This window comes from Macaca nemestrina, chromosome 11 (assembly GCF_043159975.1).
Source record: "Macaca nemestrina isolate mMacNem1 chromosome 11, mMacNem.hap1, whole genome shotgun sequence".
Classification (NCBI taxonomy): Eukaryota; Metazoa; Chordata; class Mammalia; order Primates; family Cercopithecidae; genus Macaca; species Macaca nemestrina.
Genome location: NC_092135.1, coordinates 96,083,946 through 96,094,163, shown reverse-complemented (window position 1 = coordinate 96,094,163; position 10,218 = coordinate 96,083,946). Strand labels below are relative to the sequence as shown.

At 36.8% G+C, this 10,218-nt stretch overlaps 1 long non-coding RNA gene across 1 annotated transcript; it reads right to left on the bottom strand.

Annotated features, from left to right (window-relative positions):
* Nucleotides 1-4,235: 4,235 nt before the first annotated feature.
* Nucleotides 4,236-9,546, bottom strand: LOC105468140 (uncharacterized). Its single transcript, XR_979309.3, has 3 exons — nt 9,406-9,546; nt 5,037-5,101; nt 4,236-4,483 (listed from the first exon to the last, which is right to left on the bottom strand). It is a non-coding gene; the product is annotated as an uncharacterized lncRNA (long non-coding RNA).
* Nucleotides 9,547-10,218: the final 672 nt, after the last annotated feature.

Genomic DNA, 10,218 nt, shown 5'->3' with positions numbered 1-10,218 from the left:
TTATGTGTAAGGCAAATTGTGACTGAGCCAATAATCTGTCATTCTTACCATCCAGAATGTTCACATGAAGACATAAACAGAAAAAGAAGCCACTTCATATCTAAAGAAAAAAGAAGAACACTCTTCCTCAGGATCCCAAAAACTCAGATTCACACTAATCGTGCTCAGAGGTGACCAGTAAAGAAGGTAGGAAGGGAGAAAGAAAATACTAATGGGGGAAGAGACACCGCAAATGATTTCACAGTAGGGACTTTCCTGTAAAGTCTACACAAGTGCGTTTGGTAGGCCCAGTAACGCTGCTCTGATTTTAGTTGGGACAGGAAATCTTCATCACATGCTATGTGGTCCTGATGCAGACACAAACGGGCTTTTCTTCAGAAATAATAGCCCAACCTCTAATGTCCCTCTTGTCATGCAGTGGTGTCTGCAGGACCATGTCACAGACACAAGAGCCATTTCTGCACTCCATTCGAAGTCACAACCGTGAGATTAGTAACAGATTCATTACGTGAGAATGAACTCATGTTAATTATCTCTTTGTTTCCTCCTTTAGTGCCCTGAATTCCATTATTTTAAAAGACTGTCCCTTCATTTAAGGAAAAATCCACAGGTAATTGAAAGGTATCATTTGGTGTTTGTGTACTTGTAACTATCTCAGATAATTATAGAAAGGTTGAGTAACTCTAAAGAATACATTTGCGGGGCTGGGCATGGTGGCTCACGCCTGTAATCCTAGCACTTTTGGAGGCCGAGGTGGGCAGATCACGAGGTCAGGAGTTCAAGACCAGCCTGGCTAACACGGTGAAATCCCGTCTCTACTAAAAATAAAAACAATAGCCAGGCATGGTGGTGGGTTCCTGTAATCCCAGCTACTCGGGAGGCTGAGGCAGGAGAATCGCTTGAAACCAGAAGGTGGAGGTTGCAGTGAACCGAGATCGTGCCACTGAACTCCCGTGTGTATATACATATATACACACACATATATGTATACATATATATGTATACATATATACACACATATGTATACATATAAACATACATATATGTATACAAATATACATATATATTTGCTGACCAGAAAAAAGGAACATAAATATGTGTGTGTATGTGTATATAATGTGTCTGCATATATGAATATATACACACAATAATTATGCATGACATAATGATGAGGATAGGTTCTGAGAAATGTGTCATTAGGTGATTTTGTCATTGTGCGAAGATCATAGAGTGTACTTACACAAACCTAGACAATACAGCCTACTACACACCTAGACCGTATAGTCTAGCCTATTGCTTCTGGGCTACAAACCCACTTCTCAGTATAGTTCAGTACAGGAGTATAGCACACTCCTACACTGAACACTGCAGGCAATTGTAATACAATGGCAATATTTGTGTATCTAAACATATCTAAAGACAGAAAAGGTAACACAGCACTATAATGTTATGACAGATATGACATCACCAAGCAGTGGGGGTTTTTCAGTTCTATTATAACCTTATGTGACCACCTTCTTAAATGCAATCCATCATTGACCGATACATCATTATGTAGTGTATGACTGTATAACAAATATGGTAGTTAACTAGTTATTTGGAGCAGATCATTTCACTGGCACTTATCTCAGGTGTCAGCTTCTATGAGTCCAGAAACCTATCTGCTAAAGATCTTACTTTACCTTAAAAAACAGATTGGCACTTACTTAGAAAGAATTATATGGAATCCCTTGCTATTTGAGGTCAGAAAGGAGCAGCAAGTGAAAAAGAACAAAGTTTTTTAAGCATCTCTTGTGTGCCAAATAATACAATAGGTGATTTAAGCATTGGTCCCTCACAACAGGATCCTTATTTTAGAGGATCCTGAGACCCAGGGCAAAAAATACAGCTAATAAGTGATAAAGGCTGGATTTGAACCCAGATCTTGCTGACTTCAAAACCCACTTCCTCTCCATTTGAGACCCAGGGCGAAAATACAGCTCATAAGTGCTAAAGGCTGGACTTGAACCCAGATCTGGCTGACTTCAAAACCCACGACCTCTCCATTCCACCAGTCTGCTTTACTTGCATTAAACTGGAGATGCTCCTGTGATAGTTATCACAAAATGTCCTATAACACAGAGCTTAGTACCCTGCACCCAATGAAGAAACAGCAAAGCAAGGGTTTTTATTTTTATTGTTGCTACTGTTAATACTGCTTTAAAGCCTGGGTCAAAATTCAGACAGATTATTGTGAACCATGGCCTGCTATGGATCATCTAACAGAGGACTCTCTGACATATGGTAGGTGTCTACTATTTACCAAGCTTTTCTTCTCAGTGGCGAAGAACTTTAGTCTTCCATTAAGACTTTGATAGAGTTCTTCAAAAATCAGTCAAGACAAAATTGAAAGCGATTATTTAAGCCTCTTCAAAAGCTTCAAACCTGAAATTTAAAAACAACAAAAATGGCAAAATTAAAATTGATAGCAGCATGAATTTTCATGTACACAAACACACCATATAGCCATGTGTGCTTTAAGGGAAATGTTCCCTGTCTTACTGAAAGAGAGGCAACTTGTTATGATTTGTGCACACTTTCATGAAATACCAAAGAGGGAAAAAACCCTCCTGTCACTTGTCAGCTAGTTCAGTCAGTGCTGCTGTAGAGGTACCATAACATATGCACGTCCCCCTTCTGAAAATGTATCAAAAGGGGCTTTGGTAAACTCCTGTACAAGCATATCATATGTGCTAAAGCCAAAATGACTTAAATTCTATTCCCTGAAGGATCTGCACATCAGATGTATAACTGATTAGTGACAACTGACACAGAAACAGAGAAAATGTTCACTGTTAGGATGAACACACGATTCACAAGAAATGCTATCAGGATGGCATACTATACTTTCTGTATGCACGTAGAGTATGCCCCTCTCCTAGGAGAAAATTCTAGCCAAAGAACTTTGCCTTTTAAGTACTAAACCCTCAAACTGACTTGGAAATATGTCTTAAAAATGCTTATCAATTTAATATGTTCATCATTAAAACCCTGTAAAGCAGCACAAACATTCCACTCTTGAGTTAAAAATAATTCATTCAGAAATATTTCTCAAATACCTACTCTGTGCAGTGTGTACTTCACCAAAGCATAAGTGACAGAAAAAAATATATCCTGGTAGCATAAAAAAGTTCAAATAGAAGTTGATCGAGTTATGTACATGGCTCATATATTGAACAATTCTCAAAGATGTCAAAAATGTCAGAGATTTTGAATGGCCCTTCAAGAACGAGTAACTTAAACAAGATAGTATTAAAGCATCCAAGAAAAAGATAATATTCACCATGTATATGAAAGACAAAACTGTACAACACCAAGTTCTCTACCTAGTTTATTTTTATTTGTCCTTCAGGAAAGTCACAAGGGCATTTCACTACCCTAAGGAAAACTATGCCCTGCCATTAAAAAGAATACAGAATTTAGGCCAGCCACAAAACAGACTTAAGAGAAATGATTTTTCTTCCTTCAAAAAATGTAAAAACATATTAGATGCATAATTTCCACAAGTTCTTACAATTGGCAAAAAATTATCTTATGTGCCCTTGCTTTCATTTGATTTTTTAAAGATTTTTTTATCTTCTCAAAAAGTTTTCTCTCCATGAATATAGAGATGATCCATGTTATGATCCCTGCCTTACCAGGCCTGTCAATAAAATGTCAACATATACAGGTAGTTGGGTCCAAGGTCTCAGGTAGTCAAAGAAAAGACAGTCCTGGATTATTATGCCTCCCACTCCCCTCCCCTGCCCCCACTATATCTAATTCTGAATAGTTTGTTTTAGTTTTTCTTCCTTTGCAAGCTTACCTCCTGGCCCCCACCTACCCAGTTCCCAAAAAAAAAAATTCTGCCAGTTTCAAGCTAGTTGGAAAGAAGTGCTCTCTCTGCTATTTTCTCTGCTTGTTCAGATCACATGTAAAGATGTAGATTAAAGAAAACATCTTAATTCAGTTCGCCTAAAACAAAATGCCTTATGTGCCCATCTTAAGTGCTGCAACAACTGCCAGCCGTGAAGAGACATGAATTACTGGTTGGGGAGGGTACAGGGCCAGTCCTGTCACATCGAGTCTGCACAGGATGAAGGAGGCAGCCAAGCACAGGTAACAGGCTCTCTTCTTTCACCCACAGGACTTAGGGGGACAAGGGGATCCCTTCTTCCACATGTATTCTAAAAACTCTTCTTTTTCCTTTCCCCTCCCGTTGCCTCCTTTTCAGGTAGTATTTTCACAAAAAGTGGCTGCAGATGCTCTTTGTGAGATGGTGACATTCCCATCCCAACCCAGGCTGCTCTGCCTGGCACTTGCTCTGTTTCCTGGGTGCCACGGCCCTTCGGGAGCTCTGCTTACCCGCGCTTCCAGCCAGGATGCCAGTGCCATATTCTGATTACTCTGAGGAAGCCAGTCACTCCAAGAGGCTGTGTATTTAAAGTTTTTCATACCAGAAGCACTGCACATAGATAAAGATGCCTTTCATCAGCCCTGTGAGAAACCAACACCAAAACACAACCCTGCAGCAACTGAGTCCCTTTCTTAAAGTGAAAACCCAAAAAGGCAGACTTCTAGGCCTTTATATTACAGTGTCCATTCTTAGGTTCTCTTTCACGAGCAGTGGTGTTTGCATTCTTCTCTTTACAAAAGGAAGAATAAGATCATGTAGGTTTTATATAAATGTAAAAAAAGAAAAAAAAAAAAAGCTTCTCTCTCCCGCCTCTGGCACTAATATCCTTGGTATTCTGCTGTCTCTTTTGCTTGGTGTGTTTTTAGCATGTTTTCATACTCTGTGCTCAGTACTGTAACACATAATGAAGGTTTCCAATCTCTGCTCACATTATTTGCCAAGGATGGTTTACAGAAAACATAATCAACCTATATGGAGCGTAACACCTGAAGAATAGGTCAAACTTATGAGAAAGATGCCCACAGGAGAGGCTATTGCTTTAAAATATGTAAAATAAAATAAATCAGCTCACATGCCAATTAACAGCTTTCCAGAACATTACCTTCTTCTATGTGAATTAACTGGCTTTTGCACCAGATCCTAATGTTAATGAAGGTGATAAAGAAACTGCAAAACATAAAAGATATATGTTACAAATCAACCTGTTGACATTTTGAATAAGAAAACTTATACTGCGCCAAGTTAAACACTAACTATAATATAATATATGGCACAATATTCTAATGTACCAAGGAAGTCCCTTAAGGTTTAAATTCTGATGATCTATTCACTTTTGATAAATTTTATGATCTGAAGTAGTTCTCTCTCTAATATAAAACGTAACTCCAACCACCTACTAGTTATGAAAGCCATTAAATTCTTGCAGATTGAAGGTGGAAAAATAAATTGTGTATATTTTAGACCCTGAATGATCTTCCTATAGCAATTTTAGAACAAACTATGAAGAATTCTGCAATTTTAATCTCAGTAGCTTCCCATTACTAAACAAGCAAAGCGCCACGATACAAATGTAGACGTTACATGTCATCTTGATCTGCTGCTTTTTTCTTTCATTAAAGCTTTAATGCAGCAATTATGGCTACGTTGCCCTATAAAAAAGGAAAAGGCAGTTTACTTTAAAAAGTGAAATTGCATAGCCTACTATTTAATTATACACAAATGTAAATGGCCTATTTTTCCATAACTGGTTATTACAGCACTGTTTTACTTTCTGAGTTTTCACAATCTCTAAAACCTACAAAGCTTCCTGCTATATAATTGTTTTGTTACATTATTGTTTTCATCTTATTTTTTCTTTTAATGTGAGTGCAGCGGGATAAATCTTGGTTTTAAGCCAGCCACTACTTCATCTACTTAAGCTTTTATAGATGAAGATTGCTGTAATTATCAGAATACCCGCTTATTTCTGAAGTATTATCCTGGCAACCTGCTGGCATTTACAACCAATTAACAAGCTTTGCCATTAGTTGCATAAGGGGTATCGCAGAGTAAACCCATTGTGTGCTAATTTTCTATTTTAGATAATCAGTTTGGCCATCCAGAATAGAAAGAAAAAGAAAAGAAAAGGTTTGACACTCAGTGGCAGACATGGAAAAATTGCTGCGTGCCCCTAGAGACAAAGGTATCCTGCAACTCAATGATTGCTTCCTTGCCATCACTATTGGTTCTTAACTATTTCCCTTTGTCTCTTTTGGAAGAAAAAAAAAGTGGAGATTCAGCAAAGTAATCATGTCCTGTCTCACACGCTCTCTGTCTTTTAAAACTGACTAGCTTCTCTTGCTGTCCTGCCCATAATTTGACCAAATTGTACAAGTGTTAAACACCTTAAAAAAAAGACAGAAAGAAATTGAGCACGAGTTCTTGGTTTTCTTTTTTCTTTTTTTTTTTTTTCTAACAATGCCTTTCAACCTCTTTCCCCTCCTCTCCCCCATTGCTATTAGAGTAAATTAATGCACAGGCTTCCTCCAATCCGGCTGCCTTAAAATTACCCTGCAAGCTGGGTTTAGTTAAAGTAGTGTGTTGTTTTATTGCTCTGTTTAAACAGTCTCTGATATTACTATGTCCCGAAGTTTGGTCTAAAGCAAGACAAGAAGGTACAGTTATGTTTTGGTCTTAAAGCTCAAGCTTCACCACAAAAGGTTAAATGGCATCATCAGACCAAGAACGTCAGTGTGGGGGCCAGGAGCCCTCTGGGACTTATGTTCAGAAATAGTCTGTCACCCTGTATCTTAGGCAATACTAATAATTGTTTCATCCAAATTCTCTCTATGTCTATCTGAAAAGTTCTTCTAGGCAAAAAGCTGCCTCCTTCACCCTACCCCCAGATGACACTGAATCAAATGCAAGTCTTCTCTCCAGAAGAAAAAGCACAAACTGTCATTTTAAAAGCACTAGTATTGATCAGCACCCATACTGGCATTTGTAAAGCTCTTTGGCCACAGAGCTTCTTAAATTTCCATGCCAAGAGCCATTAAAATCATAGTGTTTGGCACCTCCAAGGTGAGTTAATAGGTTATCTCTATTTGCAAACCTATCTTTAGAGCAGACCAGCATCCTCCTTGCTCTGCTCCTTCTCAAAGGACCCATCTAGGACAACACAGTTGTAAAGTGCCCATCTCTAAGAACCTGAAGTTGCTTTAACTGGAAATCATTGACTGCCTTCCCCTCCTCACAAAAAAAAAAAAAAAATCTGTAAAAGAACATTCACTATCCCATGCATCAAGTTAAAACTTCTAAAAATCTCCTTTTGTCCAATAGTTTGGTCACAGATGCAGGTAACGAATGCGTCTAGAGACAGAGCCATATTATCAGGGCATGACATCACTATAATAGATTTTTCTATCTTCATAGTCAAATTCAAGAGTCGTTATGCCATTATATTTGAATATATCTTTCCAGCAAATGAAGACATTATTATGCTTCTCACAAATACAGCTTATTGAAATCAAGAAGAAACGTTCTATTCAAGGTTTGTTACACTCTCATCCTATTGTAAAATTCTTATGAAGAAAATCCTAGCTAACTTTTCCACTTTCACAGCATGAGGACCTAAATGCTCGTGTTTTGTGCACAGAACTGCACACACACACAGACAGACACACACACACACATCAGAAGTCACTTAAAAGCTTGGACAGGGACAGAGAAGTAAATAAAAATGTTGGAAGTTCTTTTATCATTATTTATATCTCTTGAATATTTCAGACAGTTATGTTAGTTAGCCCTGTTTTATAATTTTATATTGTTACCCCATAGTTATTTTGAGAGGCTTTTATTCTTTAAATTTACTATTATGGCTGTATTAGTTTCTGATTTAAAAATTGCTGATTTCAGAACTTAGTGAGTTGAATTTTAACCTCACTTGATCTCTTGGAGCTGTGAAAGAGGACAGAGAAAAAACACCTAAAATGACTTCCTGGAGAATGCTGGAATTAATAGGATCAACAGGTAAGAGAGACGAATATTCCCTAATCTTGTTCCCTCAACAAGCAAGAGGTGATTATGAGCATCATCTCTGAAGTTCATATATTTCTCCAACTTTTTCTAGCTTTGTGATCTTGGTCAAGTTACCTCTCTGTGCTCAGTTTTCTCATCTGTAAAATGTGAGTGACAATAGCCACTTCATAGAGTTATCTTAAGAGTTAAATTTAATAATGCATGTAAAATGCTTAGCACAATGCAAAGCACATAATATATACAAACGCAATTTTGTAATTTTATCAGTGTGCTAATGATTATGCTAATCACTGCCAGGCTGCTCTCATTGATCAGGGCAGAAGTCCTTATCACACAGAGCTTATGTAACCAAGTAAAAATTCCTGGCAGAGGCCAGAAAGGAAGAATTCAAGAATATTTCATAACACTTCCCCCTGAGCATAAGAAGAAACCAAGACCTGTGGTTTGGATTTTGCTTGTTAAACAGGTAAGCTTGTTTAGTTTGTTAAACAGGTAAGGCTAAAAAGATTGTGGTGAAGAAGAGCTAATCCCAAACATGATATACTCGTAAGCACATGTGTAGTATTTGATAATCATCTGCTAATTTTCAAAGAACTCCAATAGAGTAAGCGAAATAAACAGCAGTGCATGGCTATTACTAGTCAGTATTTGACATTACAAAAATATAACTCAACTTGAAATCAGCGACAAGAGTTTATCTAATAACTGGAGATTTTATTTCAAAATTACTGCCATTAGGTACAATAGAAAATTTTTCCCATAAGGAGAGGAAATTTGGTTTCTTTGCCTGTAAGTTTTATGAGAGCAAAGACCCTATCTAGTTTGCTTGTTGCTGCATCTCCAGCTCTCAGCCAGGGTTTAGCACAATTATTATTTGTTGGATGGATGAATGAATGATTTCATTTTCTGTTTATGGTATTTCTATCAACCACTGGTCTTTAATAAATTATTAAGTCAATAGGTGTTAAGTGTCTAGTGCTGTATTAAATATGGAGCCAAGAATATGAAGAAAATGATATGGGAAGATTTTATCTCCAAATAGCTTACTAAATAGTTTCAGAGCCTCTTTAGGGACTTCCCTGTGGTAATGTTCATAGGTACTAGAATAGTATTAAACTTTGCTGAAAACTGCAACAGGATTCTCAGCCTGCAATTGTTTTATAAACAACAAATCCAAACTTCTTGTTTCATGAAGACTGCAGCAAGACTGAACAACTGCTCATTAAACTCCAAAGTCTATTAAAAATCCCAAATATGCTTTTTTCAAGTAGTGGTTTAAGGTTTTGTTCAATTACTAGGCCAGCCCTTGTTGGTCTAATAATCCATCATAAATGTTGGAAAAGAAAAAGTAGCATCTGCATCAACACTAGACAAAGGATAACTTAAAATTGAATATAAGTCCATTTGTAAAATAAGCTGACAGTTTTCCATTTTAAAATAAAGCCAGAACATACCTTACGACTTGAAAACTTCTGAGCCACATTTCTATTGCTGTCAAAAGGTGAAATTGACTCCACCTCTACAGCCTCATCAAAGATATCCAAATGGCAGCTTTCAGCTGTTGAGAGTTACATTTCAATTATATTTGAGATGAGTTTTCTAGTGTGCTTTTTTAATTGGCAGGAGTTTAAGAAACACTTTTATATCACAAAGTTTCCTTTTAAATTAATGAAAGCAAATAAAATCTTGCAAGATTATCATTTGAAGTTCATATTTTGCTGTGTGATGTTAAATTAAATAATATCCCATGTAGTCATGGGAAACTCAGAATGAAAGTATTTGTAGTTTAGATTAAAGGCAGTAAACTGTGGTCTAATAAGTTATATCTTTTAAGATATCTGTAGCTCTTAAAGAAGAAAGCAAGACAATTATGTTTCCAGTCCAATAATTAAGAGCACATTTTAATTGTCATTGTTTATCACTGTTAAGTTAAAACAGCTTTTCAAGGGAATGTTAGTCCACAGAACGATATGAATCATCTGTGTTTCTTCTGAGCTATTTGGCTATTAACATGCAAATTCACAAGTCTCAATTCAGCCCCAATATCACTATTACAGGTTTGATCTACGGTATAAAAAAATATCAATTCAATTCTGTCATTATGACCAAACTTGTCAGTGTCTTCATAAATTAAGTTCTTCTAAACTGTGGAATGTCAAATTCAATAAAATTTGAAAAAGTTATAGGGGATATGACATTCTTTCTAAAATGTCTACACATAATTTTTACCAACGTAAAATAATTTCAAAACTGTATTTTATTTTCTG